This window comes from Azolla caroliniana, unplaced genomic scaffold, assembly GCF_043228905.1.
Source record: "Azolla caroliniana isolate FFs.n. ecotype wild unplaced genomic scaffold, voAzoCaro1.0.p SCAF_10, whole genome shotgun sequence".
Classification (NCBI taxonomy): domain Eukaryota; kingdom Viridiplantae; phylum Streptophyta; class Polypodiopsida; order Salviniales; family Salviniaceae; genus Azolla; species Azolla caroliniana.
The window spans coordinates 8,598,178-8,622,333 of record NW_028230445.1 but is presented as its reverse complement, the minus strand read 5'-3'; the positions used below and the strand labels follow the sequence as shown (position 1 = coordinate 8,622,333).

Genomic DNA, 24,156 nt, shown 5'->3' with positions numbered 1-24,156 from the left:
GAACAATGATGTTGAGATATTCAATCTCACGTTCTCCCAACTTATATATCCCTGCAACTTGGGAGTCTATATATTTCCACCTATTTTCAGTTAAAAAACAAAATTCTTGAATGACTATGCATTAATGTTTCACTATCAAGTAGAGCTTAGGATTAAGTTTAGTTGTGGTTGTGGTTGTGTAGTTGATTAATTGAATTAACGTTTAATATCTAGTCGCATTGATTCCCCCTTCAACATTGCGCTCAAGATGGAATTAGCATGAAACATGACCATATTGTCAACGAAAAGAACAACAAATGTAGACATTAACATGAGGTTTATATCTTACTTTCATTCGTAGAATTCATGTCAAAAAATGTATTCAAATATGTCTCTCGAAAATGTTTGTTATTTTTTGCGGTGAACGTGGATCGAACATGTGACCTTCAGATCTTCAGTCTAACGCTCTCCGAACTGAGCTATCACCGTAGCTTCCCATCAAATAATGACTCTATGGTTCAGAAAACATATTCTCGAATAACTATGTATTAAAGTTGAGCGATCAACTAAAGGTCAACATGAACGTGTATTGAACAATGATATTCAAACATTCAATCTCACGTTCTCCCAACTTATATATCCTTGCAACTTCCGAGCGTATATATTTCCACCTATTTTGAGTTAATAAACAGAAATATCTAATGACTATGCATTAATGTTTTGCTATCAAGTAGAGATTAGGATTACGTTTAGTTGTGGTTGTGTAGTTCATTAATTGAATTAACGTTTAATATCTAGTCCCATGGATTCCCCCTTAAACATTGCGGTCAAGATGGAATTAGCATGAAACATGACCATATTGTCAACGAAAAGAACAACACATGTCGACATTAACATGAGGTTTATATCTTCCTTTCATTCGTAGATTTCTTGTCAAATAATGTATATAAATATGTCTCTCGAAAATATTTGTTACCTTTTGCGGTGAACGTGGATTGAAAACGTGACCGTCAGATCTTCAGACTGACGCTCTCCCGATTGAGCTATCCCAATATGGTTCTAAAACATTATTCTCGAATAACTTGCCATTAAATCTTGTCTATATGGTTCTAAAACAATATTCTCGAATAACTGTGGATTATAGTTGAGCGATCAAGTAGAGATCAATCTGAACATGTTTTGAACAATGATGTTCATATATTCAATCTCACGTTCTCCCAACTTATATATCCCTGCAACTTGGGAGTGTATATATTTCCACCTATTTTGAGTTAATAAACAAAATTCTTGAATGACCGTGCATGAATGGTTCACTATCAAGTAGAGATTAGGATTACATTTAGTTGTGGTTGTGTAGTTGATTAATTGAATTAACGTTTAATATCTAGTCGCATCGATTCCCCCTTAAACATTGCGCTCAAGATTGAATTAGCGTGAAACATGACTATATTGTCAATGAAAAGAACACCACATGTCGACATTAACATGAGGTTTATATGTTCATTTTAGGCTTAAAGCACGCTACCGTGTACCAAAAAAGTACTGTTTTTGGCCAAAAAAAACATGTCTTCGTTTTATACTGTTAGTACTAAAAGTTAATAAAAAATAATAATTTCAACAAAAATAAAATTCAAAATGTGACGTGGGATTATTATAAAGTGCATAGATGACGAAAAATGGGGGCAAAGTGATATGTGAGGATTTAACCTTTTTTTTGGGGGGGGAGGGAATATTTCCCCCTTCACATTAATGTTTCCGACTTTTTCATTTTTTACATTTTTCAAAATTTCACCCTTTGCATGTTTTATGCTTTTTCTGCTTATCGTTCTTCCAACCAAGCCTTCTCCTTACTCAGATCTGAACCCTATTTCTGAATCATTCTCCTATCTCAGATTTGAACCTTTTGCATGAATCGTTGTCTTACCTTAGATTTCATGCTTCATGTTTCAATAGTTCTAATAACAGCATGGTTGAAGTGTCTTCCATTAATCATTATTCTAACTCAGATTTGATACTTTTTCCAACATGAATCTTCTGCACTTAGATTTGAAGGTTCTTCCAACATGAATCTTTTGCACTCAGATTTGAAGCTTCTTTCAACACGAATCTTCTGCACTCAGATTTGAAGCTTTGGCTAACATGAGTCCTCCTATCTCTTATTTGAATATTTTTTGATGAATCATATGCGATTCATTGATTGGGAAACTTCTTCCTCATGTTCATATTTCTTCTCATATTCTCATGTAGATTTCTTTCATGTTCATATTTCTTCTCATATTCTCATGTAGATTTCTTTCATGTTCATATTTCGTCTCATATTTTCATGTAGATTTCTTTCATGTTCTTCTTTCTTCTCATATTCTCATGTTCATATTTTTTTCATGTAGATTTTTTTTATGTTCATCTTTCTCATGTAAATCTTTTTCATGTTCATCTTTCTTCTCTATTCTCATGTAGATATTTTTCATGCTCATCTTTCTTTTCTTATTATCATGTTCATCGTTCTCTTGTAGGTGTTTTTATGTTCATCTTTCTCTTGTAGGTTTTTTCATATTCATCTTTTTTCTCTTATTCTCATGTCCAATATAAGTATTCCAATCTTCGATTTTAAGCTTCGTCGATAAATCATAAGCGGTTTATACATAGAGGAGCTTCTTTCGAATTTCCATCTTATTTTTCATATTATCGTGTTCATCTTTCTCTTGTGGATTCTTTTCTTGCTAATCTTTCTTCTCGTATTTTTCTGTTCATCTTTGTCATGTATATTATTTTCATGCTCATCATTTTTCTCATATTGTCATGTTCATCTTTGTCATGTAGATTTTTTGCATGTTCACCCTTCTTCATGTATTTCATTATTTTAATATATAAAACCGTGGTTTTCTTGTATATAAATTTTTTATGTGACTCCTTCTCATATTCAAATTTTTTATGTTGCGTGTTGATCTTTCTTCCTCTATTTCGTGATTTTCATATTTGAAAACATGTTATCATTGGTTATGAAATTACTAACACAACTCTTGTTGATTTATTATGCTTGCGGGTCCCATTTGGTGATATTAGTATACAACTAATTGCAACCTTGATTGCTTTAATTACTTTCCTTGTTATTCTTTTTTAAGTAATACAGATAATTGAAAATGGTAATCATCAATTAGATTGACATGTCTTGTTTACCAATAGATAGTATATAGTATGTGTAATGCTCAAAAAATGATCTATTAATTAGTCTTTCATTTCTTAAAAAATTATCTATTAATCAGTCTTTCATTTCTTAAAAAATGATCTATTAATGCTCAAAAAAAGATCTATTCTTGTTTACCAATAGATAGTATATAGTATGTGTAATGCTCAAAAAATGATCTATTAATTACTCTTTCATTTCTTTTAGAAAGATGTAGGTTTTGCCCACAACCCATATTCGGTACAATGAGCTTGATGTGGTAACTATCATATTGTGAAATAGAAACAAATTTAGGGTATATAGTACAAAATATAGGGAATAGACTAGTTAGGAAAAATATTAAGTGGGCATATAAGGAGACATATGTTACTATGCTTGTCTTAGAGTTTCAAAAGTAACTCTAGGAGTTCATTCCACATAAATTTAGGAGTTATGGGCAAAATCCACAATTCAAGGAATGTTACATAACAAATTAATAATCTATATTTCAGATGATAAAAAGCATTAACCACTTATTGTTTAACATTGGTTTGAGCTTGACCATGCAGATTCATTATTTTTTGGTCTTACCTTTAATCAACATTAAGTCTGGTTCAATGGTGTAGCCTCACAATCTAAGGCAGCATTATACTTCTTTTTTACTGCAAGGTAAATTGATTACTTTACGTTAAGTACATATAGTTCTAAGTCTAGTCGTCTAATACTTCAAAGGCCTTCAACTATTACATTGGTTTCCTATGCTTTCTAATCTTTAATGAAAACTTAGAACCAATTGTATTCAAACTTGTCTACATTACCAATATTAGTTTAATCTCCTACATTTAGTGTTGTTCAATAAAAACTTTCTACTTTTCTTCCAATGTGCATCAGTAGTAACAATGTTTTTATCCATGTTTAGTATTTTTTAATTAATAACTTAGTATTGTCCTCCAATATGCATCAATGCTAATTATGTATTTACCGATATTTAGTACTTTTAAATAACAATGTAGTATTGTCCTCCCATGTGCATCAATACTAATTGTATATTTACCTATATTTAGTATTTTTATATTACAATATTGTTGTTCTATATGCATCATCACTAATTGTTTATTCACCTATGCTTAATATTCGGAATAACAACTTAATATTGCTATCAAATGTGCATCAGTACTAATTATGTGTTTACCCATGTTTACTTAGTATTGTCCTCCCATATGTGTCAGTATTGATTTTCTACTCAATTATGTTTAGTATCTATAAATTATAAATAATAACTTAGTACTGTCCTCCCACGTGCATTGGTACTAATTGTGTATTCACCTAGGTTTAATATTTTTAAATAAAAACTTAACATTGTCCCCCCCATGTGTGTCAATACTAATTTTTTACTCACGTATGTTCAGTATCTATCAATATAACTTAGTATTATCCTCCCATGTGCATAAGTACTAATTGTGTATTTACCTAAGTTTACTATTTTTAAATAAAAACTTAGTACGATCCTTCGATGTGCATTAGTACTAATTGAATATTTACCCAAATGTAGTATTTTGAAATAAAAACATACTACTATCCTCCCATGTGTGTCAGTACTAATTTTCTACTCACTTATGTTTAGTATTTTTAGATAACAACTTAGTACTATCCTCCCATGTGAATCAATACTAATTGTCTATTCACGTGTTTAGTATAAATATAAATAAAAACTTACTATTGTCCTCCCATGTGAATCAGTACTAATTGTCTATTCATGTATGTTTAGTATCTACAAGCAATAACATAGTATTGTCCTCCCATGTGCATCAGTACTAATTTACAACAATGTACTATCCTTAATTTACAACTTAGTATTGTCCTCCCATGTGCGTCACTACTAATTTACAACAATGTATTATCCTTAATTTACAACTTAGTATTGTCCTCCCACGTGCACAAGTATTGATTATGTTTTAAACCATGTAAAATATTCTTAATTTACAACATAGTACTATCCTCCCATGTTTATCATTACTAATTCTATTTTAAGCCCTGTTAAGTACTCTTAATTTACAACTTAGTACTGTCCTCTCACATGAATCAATACTAATTATGTTTTAAGGCATGCAAGTATTCTTAATTTACAACTTAGTACTATCCTCCCATGTGCACAAGTACTAATTATGTTTTAATCCATGTAAAATATTCTTAATTTACAACTTAGTATTGTCCTCCCATGTCTATTAGTACTAGTTCTGTTTTAAGCCATGTAAAATATTCTTAATTTACAACATAGTACTATCCTCCCACGTCTATCAATACTAATTCTGTTTTAAGCCATGTTAAGTATTCTTAATTTACAACTTGGTACTTTCTCTCACATGAATCGGTACTAATTATGTTTTAAGCCATATTAAGTATTCTTAATTTACAACTTACTAATGTCCTCCCACGTGCACAAGTACTGATTATGGTTTAAGCCATGTAAATTATTCTTAATTTACAACTTAGTACTATCCTCCCACATCTATCAGTAGTAATTCTGTTTTAAGACATGTTAAGTATTCTTAATTTACAACTTAGTAATGTCCTCCCACATGAATCAATATTAATTAAGTTTTAAGCCATGTTAAGTATTGTTCGGCTACATGTGATGTACTAACTTAGTATTGTTACTAATGTTTGTTGGCTACTTGTGATGCAAAATGCACAGGTACTTCTCACTGACCAACATTAGGATGCAGTAGAACTACTTTAGGTCTAGACATGAAAAAGGAGAGCATGATGGGGTGGAGGTTGTGATCAAGCATGCTCTTATAAGCAAGAAAGTGGATAATAAAGGTGGCAAGTTACAAAATGCACGTAGATAGTTTTGTATCCCTTAATCTCGTGCTTTGCCTGAGTCATAGTGAGCTTGATTGGGATAATGGCATCATCGAGATTATGGTAGTGGGTGCATCTTGCAATAATGCATATGTGTTCTTGCATTGTGGCAACTTTGCATAATAGTTGCCACAAATGATAGACTCCCCAACATTGGACATGTTTCTAGTAATGTATTATCTTCTTTGGTTTTCATAAAGTGATTGTTGCTCTTGTAGTGTTAATTGTATCTAGTAATGTATATATCCGTTTTGGTGTTTGTTAAGTGTTTGATGCTCTTATAGTGTTAAATGTTTCTAGTAATGTAATATCCCCTTTGGTTTTCATAAAGTGTTCGGTGCTCTTATAGTGTTAATTGTTTCTAGTAATGTATTATCATCTTTGGTTTTCATAAAGTGTTTGGTGCTCTTTTAGTGTTAATTGTTTCTAGTAATGTATATATCCTCTTTGGTGATCGTATATATCCTCTTTCATTTTCATAAAGTATTTGATGCTCTTAAAGTGCTAATTGTTTCGAGTAATGTATATATCCTCGTTGGTTTTCATAAAGTGTTTGGTGCTCTTATAGTGTTAATTGTTTCTAGTACAGTATATATCCTCTTTCATTTTCATAAAGTATTTGATGCTCTTAAAGTGCTAATTGTTTCTAGTAATGTATATATCCTCGTTGGTTTTCATAAAGTGTTTGGTGCTCTTATAGTGTTAATTGTTTCTAGTCATGTATCTATCCTCTTTTGTTCACTATAACAACTATTATGCAAAGTTGCAACAGTCCTCCCACATGTATGCTTTAGTAAAAGATGCACCCACCGCCATAATCTATGTTGAGGCCATTATAGCAATCCAGTTCACTATGACCGGGAAGTAAATTGTCTACAAGGTCCCTCAAGAGGTACATGATGTCATAAACATGTTTGGATTGTAATGGACTCCACATTCATCTTCTCATAAAACATCACATTCATACTTAGAGAGAGTCTAACAAAAACAATGTCAAACATATCAATTCGACACATAATAAGTATAAAAAATATATATCATTTGGATATGACAATAACAAGTACAAACCATGACCCATAAAATCTTTGGCACTAGTATTTTCTTGTACTTGTAATGCATTTAGAACTGATTGTCTCCTTCATTGGTTTTACACCCTTCTGCATACTACTGAGTGGCACTTCATCATTGGAGGCCAATAGGAAAACATCGGATGGTTCCCCTCCTCGGACTGGTGGCACCCCCCTGAAGTTTCCTACTTCATTGTTTACACGAACATGAGATGTAGTTGATAGCAATATCTTCATGTACCTCCTGGGTGCCGTTGGATTCCTCGTCCTACATTTGGTGTGGCTCCGCTTCATGGGTGGTAGTGGTGATTTTCTGATACTCATCCTAGCTAACGTTGTACTCCTCTTCATGGGTGGTAGTTGTGTTTTTCACACACATTCGAGATGGTGTTGTCCATATCTTTCGCAGTACCCATGTGCTCCTCTTCGTGGGTGGTAGTTGTGTTTTTCACACACTCATCTAAATGGTGTCATCCATATCTTTCGCAGTACCCATGTGCTCCTCTTCATGGGTGGTAGTGGTGTTTTTTGTAGATTCCTCCAAAATGGTGTTATCCACATCTTTCTTAGTGCACATGTGCTCCTCTTCGTGGCTGGTAGTTGTCTTTTTTGCAAACTCATCCTGGATGGTGTTGTCCACATCTTTCTTAGTACCCATGTGCTCCTCGTGGACAATGCGAAAAACCTCATTCTTTGTATAGATGTTCTCTCTTCTAAATTAAATGTGATATTTTCTTCACAATCCTCATGTGTGGTTGCGGTGTTGTTAGAGTCATCCTTTGTACAAGGCATAGTCACAATCTCGGAATCTTCATCTCTGCTCCATATAGTGCCTCAATCATCTTCATGTATTTGTTCATCTCCTAGTTCTTGTCCAACTACATCTGAATGCACCCAACAATACCAGTGTCAATACTAATCTCAATTAACATACAAGGTAAAGGTTCACACTCCTGCCTACTATTACATCGGCGTGATCCTCAACTTCTGTAGACAGCTCTTTGCATGTGGTTGTGTTTGTCATGTCCTCCTCACCCTGATTGTCTATGGCATCCAACTCCTCAATAGTGCAACGGATGGTGCTAGTCTCATTTTGGTGCTCTTCATCATTCCAAATTCCTTCTTCAATATCTGTATATGACGCCAAAACACAAATTGTCATTTGCTTTACATCAATACTAAATATGCTAGAGACAATAACCTAGGTGGTAATGAACAATGTTAGTATTGTTACAACTAAACTGCTAATACCTTCATGTCCATTTGCTTTACATCAGTCCTAAATCACTTGGGACACAAAAAATACAATGTTAGGAACCATGTTAGTACTAATACAACCAAACAACTAAGATCCTTATGCTCCTTTTCTCTACATTAGTAGTAATTCACATCAACACAAATGTAATCAATAATGTAATCCTAAACCAATTGTCGAAGTAATTGCAGAATGAGGTGTGTTTGCTTTTAGAACTAAACCACCTAAATATAGGATGAATTCTAGTACTACACCAATTGTACACCTAAAATTGTCCTATGCTTGTACTACCCACCTAAATATAGAATGGATTCTAGTACTAAACCAACTGTACAGCTACTTCCAAAATGAAGTGTGTACTATGTCAGTACTAGGTCACCTAAATATAGGATGGATTCTAGTACTACACCAACTGTACACCTAAAGGTCTACTGAAGTGTGTACTATGCCTATCCTAGCCCACCTAAATATAGAATGGATTCTAGTACTAAACCAATTGTACAGCTACTTCCAAAATGAAGTGTCTACTATGTTAGTACTAGCTCACCTAAATATAGGATGGATTCTAGTACTACACCAATTGTACACCTAAAGGTCTACTGAAGTGTGTACTATGCCTATCCTAGCCCACCTAAATATAGAATGGATTCTAGTACTAGTACTAAACCAATTGTACAGTTAATTGCATATTGAAGTTTGTACTATATTCGTACTAGCTCACCTAAATATAGGATGGATTCTAGTACTACACCAACTATACACCTAAAGGTCTCCTGAATGCTAGTACTAGCCCACCTAAATATAGAATAGATCCTAGTACTAATCCAATTGTACAACTACTTACTGAATGAAGTGCGTACTATGTTAGTACTAGCCCACCTAAGTATAAGATGGATTTTAGTACTCCACCAATTGTACACCTAAAGGTGTCGTGAAGTGTGTACTATGCTAGTATTAGCCCAGCTAAATATAGAATGGGATTCAGTCAATGTAGCATGTTTAGTACTATAACATCTATAAACAAACATGTAAAATTAGTTATGATGAATGCACAAGAACTAAATGACATAAATATTGATGCAACATATAGTATATGGAGCGAAACCAATACTAAACCATGAATTTTCTATTTTCTAGCATGAATTACGACCTAAACCTATACTAAAGAAACTATAAAATGGAATTAGAAAGTATAGAAAAACATAATAGCAGTATCACATACCAGTGGAGTGAACTTTGAAACTCATCGCTAAGTACTATTCAGCTCCAACAGTAATTTTACAATGCATACATGTATTATTTTCTCAAAGTGGTACTTAGCACATAGCATATGATATGTGTGCAAACACGATGTAATCACAACATCCATAGCCTCCTCGAGCTTGAATCCAAAGCCATTGAATCTACACTTGCATTTGGAGACACAAACTACAACATAATAGCTAAAGGAGAAAAATATAAACCTTAGAAGGTAGAAGGAGAGATATCCTTTGAGGCATCCTCAAACTTCAAGCCAATGTTTGTATTGGAGGACTCTCTATAATGTGATGATTGGTGTTGAGTAAATTCTTCTTGGTCAATTTCAATGTTATTTGAACTTCACATGCAAAACCACATGCGCTTCACCCTTTCTTTGGTCTTTGTCTATTTACTTTCTTTGATGAGGGGTCCACGTTCTTTCCTTTGTGGGTGTCATCACTTCGTCTTTGACTAGTGCCTTCTTCGTGGGAGTCTTATTTGCCATTTTTCTAGTTCTCACTCTCCTTTTAAAAAAGCTTCCACAACATAGTATTAACTCCCTTACATAGCTATAAACTAGTACTTCACACATCAATATACATAGCAAAATACCATTCCTAGATCACGCAGTAGATTACCACATTATAAATATGTCTAGACAACAATACTAAATCAACAAGAGCAAGAAGAATAACAACAAGAAAACAACTATTCAACATAGCAATACTAAGTTAAGCATTCCCGTTTCCAACAAGAAGAAGAAGAAGCAAAGCAAATTCAAGCATATACATGTATAAGATTCAAGGATATCTCAACCCTCAAATGAACACTACTCAAAAACAAAAACACCACTACCAACAACAAGAACATGACATAATAGTCGGGTCCAAAAATAACAAATCATATACTTGTCATCACAGAATTACTAAATCTCGACTTGCAAATGAATCCGGAAAGAAAAGGAACAACAATTTCAGCAACATCAACAAGAACATGATATAGTCATCCAGATCAAGAACAAAGCACTTCTTGGACATGTCATCACAACAGTACTAAATGAGGCACCCTTGTCCAAGCCTCAACAAGTGCAAGATTCATATCTCAGCTCTTCGATTAACACTGGAGAAAACAAGAACAATAACAACAAGAACAAGAACACGAACAATAGATAGAACAAGAGCAAGAACATCACCAAACATACTCAACAAGAACATGTTGAGGAACATAACATAGATATAGGACCATATCATCATAGCACCCCATTACATATGTGAGCATGTACAAGACTCAGCCATATACATGTTACAAGACTCTCAAATGAAGACATTTGAAAAATAAGATGACAAACATACTCAACAAGAACATGTTGAGGAAGATAACAAATAAAACATCATATCATCATAATGCCCCCTTACCATATGTGAACATGTACAAGACTGAACCATATTTTTGTACAAGACTCTCAAATGAATGCATTTGAAAAACAAGACAAATGAAGAGCAGGAACAACAACAAACATGCTCAACAAGAACATGTTGAGGAAGATAATATATAAATAGCATCGTATAATCACAACACCCCCTTACCGTAATGAGCATGTACAAGACTCAAGCATATTTCTATACAAGACTCTCAAATGAGCACATTTGAAAAACCAGACATAACAAGAACATTTAGAAACAAAATCAACAAGAATATACCTCTTCTCGAATAGTTGAAACTTCTCAATAAATATGTGGTAGAGTCACAAGTTTTTTGCCCACAACTTGTTGTAGATCATGCAACAAAACCCACAGTAGGAGGAGAACTAGATTTTTTGTTGTTTGAAGAGGTTGTTGCATGTTTGTTGTAGAAGGGTCACAGCAAGGACATCAAACAGAGGTTGTATGAACATAACGAGCAAAGGTGACAGGGTGAGCAAAGAATCCCTGATACACCGTAGACGAATCACAACAAGAACAAAGAGCAGAGATCTCTTGTTTGCTCTGGATGATGAGACACAACAAGCAACAACGATTAGAGATGGTGGGGACATAGTAAGCAGAGAGCGTCTTGAGGTTGCAAAAGGGTCAAAGCGAACACAGAACGTGGTTGTTGCCTGGAGGCACAGACGATCTAAAGTGTCACCACAACTTGAACACCTGTGAATGCAAGAGAAACAAAGAGAAATTTGAGAGAGATGGAGATCTGAGAGAGAGACAGACAGACAGAGACACAAACACAGATCATAGAGAGGGAGAGACAGATCTGAGAGAGGGAGAGACAGATTTGAGAGAGAGAGAGAGAGAGAGAGAGAGAGAGAGATCGATCTTAGAGAGGGAGAGATAGAGAGATAGATCTGAGAGAGGGAGAGACAGATTTGAGAGAGAGAGAGAGAGTGAGTGAGAGTAACTTGAACATCCACTTACGTGAGGTAGGAGAGAGAGAGAGATAGAGATACTCACTCACTCACTCACCTTCAAAAATTAAAGATATTTTATATGTTTACCTCAACATATGCACCTTCCACCTCAAGTGGAATTTATTACACATGGGACACTAGGAAAGAGATGTAACACTGGAAGGATGTGTGGGTTTATTGTTATTTTAAATTTTGAGCCCATTAAATGTGACTTTTATTTTTTTAATAAGTGATCATAAAATTTTTAGTCACTTCTTTCGGGATTTATTTTAAATTATAGTGTTTTTCTCTTCATCAAAATAGTACTAAAATTTTGGCCAAAAGGTGAACCAATAGTACTAAAATTTTGGCCAAAAGTTGGTACACCGTAGTTGGCTTTCACCCTTCATTCGTAGAATTCTTGTCATATAATGTATTCAAATATATCTCTCGAAAATGTTTGTTACCTTTTGCGGTGAACATGGATCAAACACGTGACCTACAGATCTTCAGTCTAATGTTCTCCCAATTGAGCAATCCCCGCAACTTCCCATCAAATACTGTCTATATGGTTTAAAAACTATATTCTCGAATAAGTGTGGATTAAAGTTGAGCTATCAACTAGAGATCAACATGAACGTGTATTGAATAATAATGTTCACATATTCAATCTCACGTTCTCCCGACTTATATATCCCTGCAACTTGCGTGTGTATATATTTCCAACTATTTTGAGTTAATAAACAAATATCTCGAAGGATTGTCCATTAATGTTTCATTGTAGGGTAGAGATTAAGATTATGTTTACTTGTAGTTGTGTAGTTGATTAATTGAATAAAGTTTAATATGTAGTCGCATTGATTCCCCCTTAAACATTGCACACAAGATGGAATTAGCATGAAATATGACCATATTATCAACGCAAAGAACAACACATGTCAACATTAACATGAGGTTCATACGTCCATTTCATTTGTAGAATTCTTGTCAAATAATGTCTTCAAATATATCTCACGAAAATGTTTATTACTTTTTGCGGTGAACATGGATCGAACACGTAACCTTCAGATCTTTAGTCGGACGCTCTCCAACTGAGCTATCCCCGCAACTTCCCATTCGATATTGTCTAGATGGTTCTATAACAATATTCTCGAACATGGAATTAGCATGAAACATGACCATAATCTCAACGAAGAGAACAAAACATGTCAACATTAACATAAGGTTTATATGTTCATTTCATTCGTACAATTCTTGTCAAATAAGTTAATCAAATATGTCTCTCGAATATGTTTGTTACATTTTGCGGTGAACGTGGATCGAACACGTGACCTTCACATATTCAGTCTGACTCTCACCCAACTGAGCTATACCCGTAACTTCCTAGCACATGCTGTCTATATGGTTCAGAAACAATATTCTCGAATAACTGTGGACTACAGTTCAGCGATCATCTAGACATCAACATTAACGTGTATTGAACAACGATGTTCAGATATTTAATCTCATGTTATCGCAACTTATATATCCTTGCAACTTGCGATTGTATATATTTCCACCTATTTTGAGTAAATAAACAAAATTCTTGACTAACTGTGCATTAATGTTTCATTATCAAGTAGACATTGGGATTACGTGTAGTTGTGGATGTGTAGTTGATTAATTTAATTAACGTTTAATATTTCCCCCTTGAACTTTGTGCTCAAGATGGAATTAGCATGAACTATGACCATATTCTGAACGAAAAAACCAACACATGTCAACATTAACATGAGGTTTATATGTTCATTTCATTCGTAGAATTCTTGTCAAATAATATATTCAAATATGTCTCTCGAAAATGTTTGTTATTTTTTGCGGTGAACATGGATCGAACACGTGACCTTCAGATCTTCAGTCTAACGCTCTCCCAACTGAGCTATCCCCGCGACTTCCCATCAAATCCTGACTATATGGTTCAGAAACAATATTCTCGAATAACTGTGGACTAAAGTTCAGTGATCAATTAGAGATCAACATTAACGTGTATTGAACAATGATGTTCAGATATTTAGTCTCACGTTCTCCCAAGTTATATATCTCTACAACTTGCGAGTGTATGTATTTCCACCTATTTTTAGTTAATAAGTAAAAATCTCTAAGGACTGTGCATTAATGTTTCATTATCAAGTAGACATTACGATTACGTTTAGTTGTGGTTGTCTAGTTGATTAATTGAATTAACGTTTAATATTTCCCCCTTGAACTTTGCGCTCAAGATGGAATTAGCATGAAATATGACGATATTGTGCACGAAAAAATCAACACATGTCAACATTAACATGAGGTTTATATGTTCATTTCATTCGTAGAATTCTTGTCAAATAATCTATTCAAATATGTCTCTCGAAAATGTTTATTATTTTTTGCGGTGAACGTGGATCGAACACGTGACCTTCAGATCTTCAGTCTAACGTTCTCCCAACTGAGCTATCCCCGCGACTACCCATCAAATGCTCACTATATGGATCAGAAACAATATTCTCGAATAACTGTGGACTAAAGTTGATCGATCAACTAGAGATCAACTTTAACGTGTATTGAACAATGATGTTCAGAGATTTAGTCTCACGTTCTCCCAAATTATATATCCCTACAACTTGCGATTGTATATATTTCCCCCTATTTTGAGTTAATAAACAAAATTCTTGAATGACTGTGCATTAATGTTTCATTATCAAGTACATATTAGGATTACTTTTAGTTCTGGTTGTCTAGTTGATTAATTGAATTAACGTTTAATATTTCCCCCTTGAACTTTGCGCTCAAGATGGAATTAGCATGAAATATGACGATATTGTGCACGAAAAAATCAACACATGTCAACATTAACATGAGGTTTGTATGTTCATTTCATTCGTAGAATTCGTGTCAAATAATATATTCAAATATGTGTCTCGAAAAACTTTTTGCGGTAAACGTGGATCGAACACGTGACCTTCATATCTTCAGTCTAACGCTCTCCCAACTGAGCTATCCCCGCCACTTCCCATCAAATACTGACTATATGCTTCAGAAACAATATTCTCGAATAACTGTGGACTAAAGTTGAGCGATCATTTAGAGATCAACATTAACGTGTATTGAACAATGATGTTCAGATATTTAGTCTCACGTTCTCCCAAATTATATATCCCTACAACTTGCGATTGTATATATTTCCACCTACTTTGAGTTAATAAACAAAATTCTTGAATGAATGTGCATTAATGTTTCATTATCAAGTAGACATTAGGATTACGTTTAGGTAAGGTTGTGTAGTTGATTAATTGAATTAACGTTTAATATTTCCCCCCTGAACTTTGCGCTCAAGATAGAATTAACATGAAATATGACGATATTATGAATGAAAAAATCAACACATGTCAACATTAACATCAGGCTTATATGTTCATTTCATTCGTAGAATTCTTGTCAAATAATCTATTCAAATATGTCTCTTCTCTCGAATTATATATCCCTACAACTTGCGAGTGTATATATTTCCACCTGTTTTGAGTTAATAAACAAAATTCCTCAATGACTGTGTATTAATGTTTCATTATCAAGTAGACATTAGGATTACTTTTAGTTAAGGTTGTCTAGTTGATTAATTGAATTAACGTTTAATATTTCCCCGTTGAACTTTGCGCTCAAGATGGAATTACCATGAAATATGACGATATTGTGAAAGAATAAATCAACACATGTCAACATTAACATGAGGTTTATATGTTCATTTCATTCATAGAATTGTTGTCAAATAATATATTCAAATATGTGTCTCGAAAATGTTTGTTATTTTCTGCGGTGAACGTCAATCGAACACGTGACCTTAAGATCTTCAGTCTAACGCTCTCCCAACTGAGCTATCCCCGCCACTTCCCATCAAATACTGACTATATGCTTTAGAAACAATATTCTCGAATAACTGTGGACTAAAGTTGAGCGATCAATTAGAGATCAACATTAACGTGTATTGAACAATGATGTTTAGATATTTAGTCTCACGTTCTCCCAAATTATATGTTCCTACAACTTGCGATTGTATATATTTCCACCTATTTTGAGTTAATAAACAAAATTCTTGAATGACTATGCATTAATGTTTCATTATCAAGTAGACATTAGGATTACGTTTAGTTAAGGTTGTCTAGTTGTTTAATTTAATTAACGTTTAATATTTCCCCCTCGAACTTTGCGCTGAAGAGGGAATTAGCATGAAATATGACGATATTGTGAACGAAAAAATCAACACATGTCAACATTAACATGAGGTTTATATGTTCATTTCATTCATAGAATTGTTGTCAAATAATATATTCAACTATGTGTCTCGAAAATGTTTATCATTTTCTGCGGTGAACGTCAATCGAACACGTGACCTTTAGATCTTCAGTCTAACGCTCTCCCAACTGAGCTATCCCCGCGACTTCCCATCAAATGTTGTCTATATGATTCAGAAACAATATTCTCGACTAACTGTGGACTAAAGTTGAGCGATCAACTAGAGATCAACATTAACGTGTATTGAACAATCATTTTAAAATATTTAATTTCACGTTCTCTCGAATTATATATCCCTATAACTTGTGATTGTATATATTTCCACCTATTTTAAGTTAATAAATAAAACTATTGAATGACTCTAAATTAATATTTCATTATCAAGTAGACATTAGGATTACTTTTAGTTCTGGTTGTCCAGTTGATTAATTGAATTAACGTTTAATATTTCCCCCTTGAACTTTGCGCTCAAGATAGAATTACCATGAAATATGATGATATTGTGAGCGAAAAAATCACCACATATAAACATTAACATGAGGTTTATATGTTCATTTCATTCGTAGACTTCGAGTCAAATAATCTTTTCAGATATGTCTCTCGAAAATGTTTGTTATTTTTTGCGGTGAACGTCAATCGAACACGTGACCTTCAGATCTTAAGTCTAACGCTCTCCCAACTGAGCTATCCCCGCGACTTCCCATCAAATACTGACTATATGGTTCAAAAACCATATTCTCGAATAACTGTGGACTAAAGTTCAGCGATCAATTAGAGATCAACATTAACGTGTATTGAACAATGATGTTCAGATATTTAGTCTCACGTTCTCCCAAATTATATATCCCTACAACTTGTGATTGTATATATTTCCACATATTCTTAGTTAATAAACAAAATTCTTGAATGACTGTGCATTAATGTTTCATTATCAAGCAGACATTAGGATTACGTTTAGTTAAGGTTGTCTAGTTGATTAATTGAATTAACGTTTAATATTTCCCCCTTGAACTTAGCGCTCAAGATGGAATTAGCATGAAATATGACGATATTGTGCACGAAAAAATCAACACATGTGAACATTAACATGAGGTTTATATGTTCATTTCATTCGTAGAATTCTTGTCAAATAATCTATTCAAATATGTCTCTCGAAAATGTTTATTATTTTTTGCGGTGAACGTGGATCGAACACGTGACCTTCAGATCTTCAGTCTAACGCTCTCCCAACTGAGCTATCCCCGCGACTTCCCATCAAATGTTGTCTATATGATTCAGAAACAATATTCTCGACTAACTGTGGACTAAAGTTGAGCGATCAACTAGAGATCAACATTAACGTGTATTGAACAATCATTTTAAAATATTTAATTTCACGTTCTCTCGAATTATATATCCCTATAACTTGTGATTGTATATATTTCCACCTATTTTAAGTTAATAAATAAAACTATTGAATGACTCTAAATTAATATTTCATTATCAAGTAGACATTAGGATTACTTTTAGTTCTGGTTGTCCAGTTGATTAATTGAATTAACGTTTAATATTTCCCCCTTGAACTTTGCGCTCAAGATAGAATTACCATGAAATATGATGATATTGTGAGCGAAAAAATCACCACATATAAACATTAACATGAGGTTTATATGTTCATTTCATTCGTAGACTTCGAGTCAAATAATCTTTTCAGATATGTCTCTCGAAAATGTTTGTTATTTTTTGCGGTGAACGTCAATCGAACACGTGACCTTCAGATCTTAAGTCTAACGCTCTCCCAACTGAGCTATCCCCGCGACTTCCCATCAAATACTGACTATATGGTTCAAAAACCATATTCTCGAATAACTGTGGACTAAAGTTCAGCGATCAATTAGAGATCAACATTAACGTGTATTGAACAATGATGTTCAGATATTTAGTCTCACGTTCTCCCAAATTATATATCCCTACAACTTGTGATTGTATATATTTCCACATATTCTTAGTTAATAAACAAAATTCTTGAATGACTGTGCATTAATGTCTCATTATCAAGCAGACATTAGGATTACGTTTAGTTAAGGTTGTCTAGTTGATTAATTGAATTAACGTTTAATATTTCCCCCTTGAACTTAGCGCTCAAGATGGAATTAGCATGAAATATGACGATATTGTGCACGAAAAAATCAACACATGTCAACATTAACATGAGGTTTATATGTTCATTTCATTCGTAGAATTCTTGTCAAATAATCTATTCAAATATGTCTCTCGAAAATGTTTATTATTTTCTGCGGTGAACGTGGATCGAACACGTGACCTTCAGATCTTTAGTCTAACGCTCTCCCAACTGAGCTATCCCCGCGACTACCCATCAAATGCTCACTATATGGTTCAGAAACAATATTCTCGAATAACTGTGGACTAAAGTTGAGCGATCAACTAGAGATCAACTTTAACGTGTATTGAACAGTGATGTTCAGAGATTTAGTCTCACGTTCTCCCAAATTATATATCCCTACAACTTGCGATTGTATATATTTCCCCCTATTTTGAGTTAATAAACAAAATTCTTGAATGACTGTGCATTAATGTTTCATTATCAAGTACATATTAGGATTACTTTTAGTTCTGGTTGTCTAGTTGATTAATTGAATTAACGTTTAATATTTCCCCCTTGAACTTTGCGCTCAAGATGGAATTAGCATGAAATATGACGATATTGTGCACGAAAAAATCAACACATGTCAACATTAACATGAGGTTTATATGTTCATTTCATTCGTAGAATTCTCATCAAATAATCGATTCAAATATGTCTCTCGAAAATGTTTATTATTTTTTGCGGTGAACGTGGATCGAACACGTGACCTTAAGATCTTCAGTCTAACGCTCTCCCAACAGAGCTATCCCCGCGACTACCCATCAAATGCTGACTATATGGTTCAGAAACAATATTCTCGAATAACTGTGGACTAAAGTTGAGCGATCAACTAGACATCAACATTAACGTGTATTGAACAATGATGTTCAGATATTTAGTCTCACGTTCTCCCAAATTATATATCCCTACAACTTGCGATTGTATATATTTCCCCCTATTTTGAGTTAATAAACAAAATTCTTGAATGACTGTGCATTAATGTTTCATTATCAAGTACATATTAGGATTACTTTTAGTTCTGGTTGTCTAGTTGATTAATTGAATTAACGTTTAATATTTCCCCCTTGAACTTTGCGCTCAAGATGGAATTACCATGAAATATGACGATATTGTGAACGAAAAAATCAACACATGTCAACATTAACATGAGGTTTATATGTTCATTTCATTCGTAGAATTCTCATCAAATAATCGATTCAAATATGTCTCTCGAAAATGTTTATTATTTTTTGCGGTGAACGTGGATCGAACACGTGACCTTCAGATCTTCAGTCTAACGTTCTCCCAACTGAGCTATCCCCGCGACTACCCATCAAATGCTGACTATATGGTTCAGAAACAATATTCTCGAATAACTGTGGACTAAAGTTGAGCGATCAACTAGACATCAACATTAACGTGTATTGAACAATGATGTTTAGAGATTTAGTCTCACGTTCTCCCAAATTATATATCCTTACAACTTGCGATTGTATATATTCCCACCTTTTTTCAGTTAATAACAAAATTCTTGAATGAATGTGCATTAATGTTTCATTATCAAGTAGACATTAGGATTACGTGTAGGTAAGGTTGTGTAGTTGATTAATTGAATTAACGTTTAATATTTCCCCCTTGAACTTGCCGCTCAAGATAGAATTAACATGAAATATGACGATATTATGAATGAAAAAATCAACAGATGTCAACATTAATATCAGGCTTATATGTTCATTTCATTCGTAGAATTCTTGTCAAATAATCTATTCAAATATGTCTCTTCTCTCGAATTATATATCCCTACAACCTTCGAGTGTATATATTTCCACCTGTTTTGAGTTAATAAACAAAATTCCTCAATGACTGTGTATTAATGTTTCATTATCAAGTAGACATTAGGATTACTTTTAGTTAAGGTTGTCTAGTTGATTAATTGAATTAACGTTTAATATTTCCCCCTTGAACTTTGCGCTCAAGATGGAATTACCATGAAATATGACGATATTGTGAAAGAATAAATCAACACATGTCAACATTAACATGAGGTTTATATGTTCATTTCATTCATAGAATTGTTGTCAAATAATATATTCAAATATGTGTCTCGAAAATGTTTGTTATTTTCTGCGGTGAACGTCAATCGAACACGTGACCTTAAGATCTTCAGTCTAACGCTCTCCCAACTGAGCTATCCCCGCCACTTCCCATCAAATACTGACTATATGCTTTAGAAACAATATTCTCGAATAACTGTGGACTAAAGTTGAGCGATCAATTAGAGATCAACATTAACGTGTATTGAACAATGATGTTTAGATATTTAGTCTCACGTTCTCCCAAATTATATGTTCCTACAACTTGCGATTGTATATATTTCCACCTATTTTGAGTTAATAAACAAAATTCTTGAATGACTGTGCATTAATGTTTCATTATCAAGTAGACATTAGGATTACGTTTAGTTAAGGTTGTCTAGTTGTTTAATTGAATTAATGTTTAATATTTCCCCCTCGAACTTTGCGCTGAAGATGGAATTAGCATGAAATATGACGATATTGTGAACGAAAAAATGAACTCATGTCAACATTAACATGAGGTTTATATGTTCATTTCATTCATAGAATTGTTGTCAAATAATATATTCAAATATGTGTCTCGAAAATGTTTATTATTTTCTGCGGTGAACGTCAATCGAACACGTGACCTTCAGATCTTCAGTCTAACGCTCTCCCAACTGAGCTATCCCCGCGACTTCCCATCAAATACTGACTATATGGTTCAAAACCAATATTCTCGAATAACTGTGGACTAAAGTTCAGCGATCAATTAGAGATCAACATTAACGTGTATTGAACAATGATGTTCAGATATTTAGTCTCACGTTCTCCCAAATTATATATCCCTACAACTTGTGATTGTATATATTTCCACATATTCTGAGTTAATAAACAAAATTCTTGAATGACTGTGCATTAATGTTTCATTATCAAGCAGACATTAGGATTACGTTTAGTTAAGGTTGTCTAGTTGATTAATTGAATTAACGTTTAATATTTCCCCCTTGAACTTAGCGCTCAAGATGGAATTAGCATGAAATATGACGATATTGTGCACGAAAAAATCAACACATGTGAACATTAACATGAGGTTTATATGTTCATTTCATTCGTAGAATTCTTGTCAAATAATCTATTCAAATATGTCTCTCGAAAATGTTTATTATTTTTTGCGGTGAACGTGGATCGAACACGTGACCTTCAGATCTTCAGTCTAACGCTCTCCCAACTGAGCTATATCCGCGACTACCCATCAAATGCTGACTATATGGTTCAGAAACAATATTCTCAAATAACTGTGGACTAAAGTTGAGCGATCAACTAGAGATCAACTTTAACGTGTATTGAACAGTGATGTTCAGAGATTTAGTCTCACGTTCTCCCAAATTATATATCCCTACAACTTGCGATTGTATATATTTCCCCCTAGTTTGAGTTAATAAACAAAATTCTTGAATGACTGTGCATTAATGTTTCATTATAAAGTACATATTAGGATTACTTTTAGTTCTGGTTGTCTAGTTAATTAATTGAATTAACGTTTAATATTTCCCCCTTGAACTTTACGCTCAAGATGGAATTAGCATGAAATATGACGATATTGTGCACGAAAAAATCAACACATGTCAACATTAACATGAGGTTTATATGTTCATTTCATTCGTAGAATTCTTGTTAAATAATCTATTCAAATATGTCTCTCGAAAATGTTTATTATTTTTTGCGGTGAACGTGGATCGAACACGTGACCTTCAGATCTTCAGTCTAACGCTCTCCCAACTGAGCTATCCCCGCGACTACCCATCAAATGCTCACTATATGGTTCAGAAACAATATTCTCGAATAACTGTGGACTAAAGTTGAGCGATCAACTAGAGATCAACTTTAACGTGTATTGAACAGTGATGTTCAGATATTTAGTCTCACGTTCTCCCAAATTATATATCCCTACAACTTGCGATTGTATATATTTCCCCCTATTTTGAGTTAATAAACAAAATTCTTGAATGACTGTGCATTAATGTTTCATTATCAAGTACATATTAGGATTACTTTTAGTTCTGGTTGTCTAGTTGATTAATTGAATTAACGTTTAATATTTCCCCCTTGAATTTTGCGCTCAAGATGGAATTAGCATGAAATATGACGATATTTTGCACGAAAAAATCAACACATGTCAACATTAACATGAGGTTTATATGTTCATTTCATTCGTAGAATTCTCATCAAATAATCGATTCAAATATGTCTCTCGAAAATGTTTATTATTTTTTGCGGTGAACGTGGATCGATATACAGTTAATTGCATATTGAAGTTTGTACTATATTCGTACTAGCTCACCTAAATATAGGATGGATTCTAGTACTACACCAACTATACACCTAAAGGTCTCCTGAATGCTAGTACTAGCCCACCTAAATATAGAATAGATCCTAGTACTAATCCAATTGTACAACTACTTACTGAATGAAGTGCGTACTATGTTAGTACTAGCCCACCTAAGTATAAGATGGATTTTAGTACTCCACCAATTGTACACCTAAAGGTGTCGTGAAGTGTGTACTATGCTAGTATTAGCCCAGCTAAATATAGAATGGGATTCAGTCAATGTAGCATGTTTAGTACTATAACATCTATAAACAAACATGTAAAATTAGTTATGATGAATGCACAAGAACTAAATGACATAAATATTGATGCAACATATAGTATATGGAGCGAAACCAATACTAAACCATGAATTTTCTATTTTCTAGCATGAATTACGACCTAAACCTATACTAAAGAAACTATAAAATGGAATTAGAAAGTATAGAAAAACATAATAGCAGTATCACATACCAGTGGAGTGAACTTTGAAACTCATCGCTAAGTACTATTCAGCTCCAACAGTAATTTTACAATGCATACATGTATTATTTTCTCAAAGTGGTACTTAGCACATAGCATATGATATGTGTGCAAACACGATGTAATCACAACATCCATAGCCTCCTCGAGCTTGAATCCAAAGCCATTGAATCTACACTTGCATTTGGAGACACAAACTACAACATAATAGCTAAAGGAGAAAAATATAAACCTTAGAAGGTAGAAGGAGAGATATCCTTTGAGGCATCCTCAAACTTCAAGCCAATGTTTGTATTGGAGGACTCTCTATAATGTGATGATTGGTGTTGAGTAAATTCTTCTTGGTCAATTTCAATGTTATTTGAACTTCACATGCAAAACCACATGCGCTTCACCCTTTCTTTGGTCTTTGTCTATTTACTTTCTTTGATGAGGGGTCCACGTTCTTTCCTTTGTGGGTGTCATCACTTCGTCTTTGACTAGTGCCTTCTTCGTGGGAGTCTTATTTGCCATTTTTCTAGTTCTCACTCTCCTTTTAAAAAAGCTTCCACAACATAGTATTAACTCCCTTACATAGCTATAAACTAGTACTTCACACATCAATATACATAGCAAAATACCATTCCTAGATCACGCAGTAGATTACCACATTATAAATATGTCTAGACAACAATACTAAATCAACAAGAGCAAGAAGAATAACAACAAGAAAACAACTATTCAACATAGCAATACTAAGTTAAGCATTCCCGTTTCCAACAAGAAGAAGAAGAAGCAAAGCAAATTCAAGCATATACATGTATAAGATTCAAGGATATCTCAACCCTCAAATGAACACTACTCAAAAACAAAAACACCACTACCAACAAC

The 24,156-nt window shown here is 33.7% G+C and overlaps 10 non-coding genes across 10 annotated transcripts; all 10 read right to left on the bottom strand.

Moving 5' to 3' along the window:
- Positions 1–13,803: 13,803 nt before the first annotated feature.
- Positions 13,804–13,876, bottom strand: TRNAF-GAA (transfer RNA phenylalanine (anticodon GAA)). Its single transcript has one exon. It is a non-coding gene; the product is annotated as a tRNA-Phe (tRNA).
- Positions 13,877–14,354: 478 nt separating this feature from the next.
- Positions 14,355–14,427, bottom strand: TRNAF-GAA (transfer RNA phenylalanine (anticodon GAA)). Its single transcript has one exon. It is a non-coding gene; the product is annotated as a tRNA-Phe (tRNA).
- Positions 14,428–16,323: 1,896 nt separating this feature from the next.
- On the bottom strand, positions 16,324–16,396 carry TRNAF-GAA (transfer RNA phenylalanine (anticodon GAA)). Its single transcript has one exon. It is a non-coding gene; the product is annotated as a tRNA-Phe (tRNA).
- Positions 16,397–16,874: 478 nt separating this feature from the next.
- Positions 16,875–16,947, bottom strand: TRNAL-UAA (transfer RNA leucine (anticodon UAA)). Its single transcript has one exon. It is a non-coding gene; the product is annotated as a tRNA-Leu (tRNA).
- Positions 16,948–17,425: 478 nt separating this feature from the next.
- Positions 17,426–17,498, bottom strand: TRNAF-GAA (transfer RNA phenylalanine (anticodon GAA)). Its single transcript has one exon. It is a non-coding gene; the product is annotated as a tRNA-Phe (tRNA).
- Positions 17,499–17,976: 478 nt separating this feature from the next.
- TRNAL-UAA (transfer RNA leucine (anticodon UAA)) lies at positions 17,977–18,049 on the bottom strand. The gene has a single exon. It is a non-coding gene; the product is annotated as a tRNA-Leu (tRNA).
- A 478-nt stretch (positions 18,050–18,527) lies between these two features.
- TRNAF-AAA (transfer RNA phenylalanine (anticodon AAA)) lies at positions 18,528–18,600 on the bottom strand. Its single transcript has one exon. It is a non-coding gene; the product is annotated as a tRNA-Phe (tRNA).
- Positions 18,601–19,629: 1,029 nt separating this feature from the next.
- On the bottom strand, positions 19,630–19,702 carry TRNAF-GAA (transfer RNA phenylalanine (anticodon GAA)). The gene has a single exon. It is a non-coding gene; the product is annotated as a tRNA-Phe (tRNA).
- A 1,352-nt stretch (positions 19,703–21,054) lies between these two features.
- TRNAF-GAA (transfer RNA phenylalanine (anticodon GAA)) lies at positions 21,055–21,127 on the bottom strand. Its single transcript has one exon. It is a non-coding gene; the product is annotated as a tRNA-Phe (tRNA).
- A 1,029-nt stretch (positions 21,128–22,156) lies between these two features.
- Positions 22,157–22,229, bottom strand: TRNAF-GAA (transfer RNA phenylalanine (anticodon GAA)). The gene has a single exon. It is a non-coding gene; the product is annotated as a tRNA-Phe (tRNA).
- Positions 22,230–24,156: the final 1,927 nt, after the last annotated feature.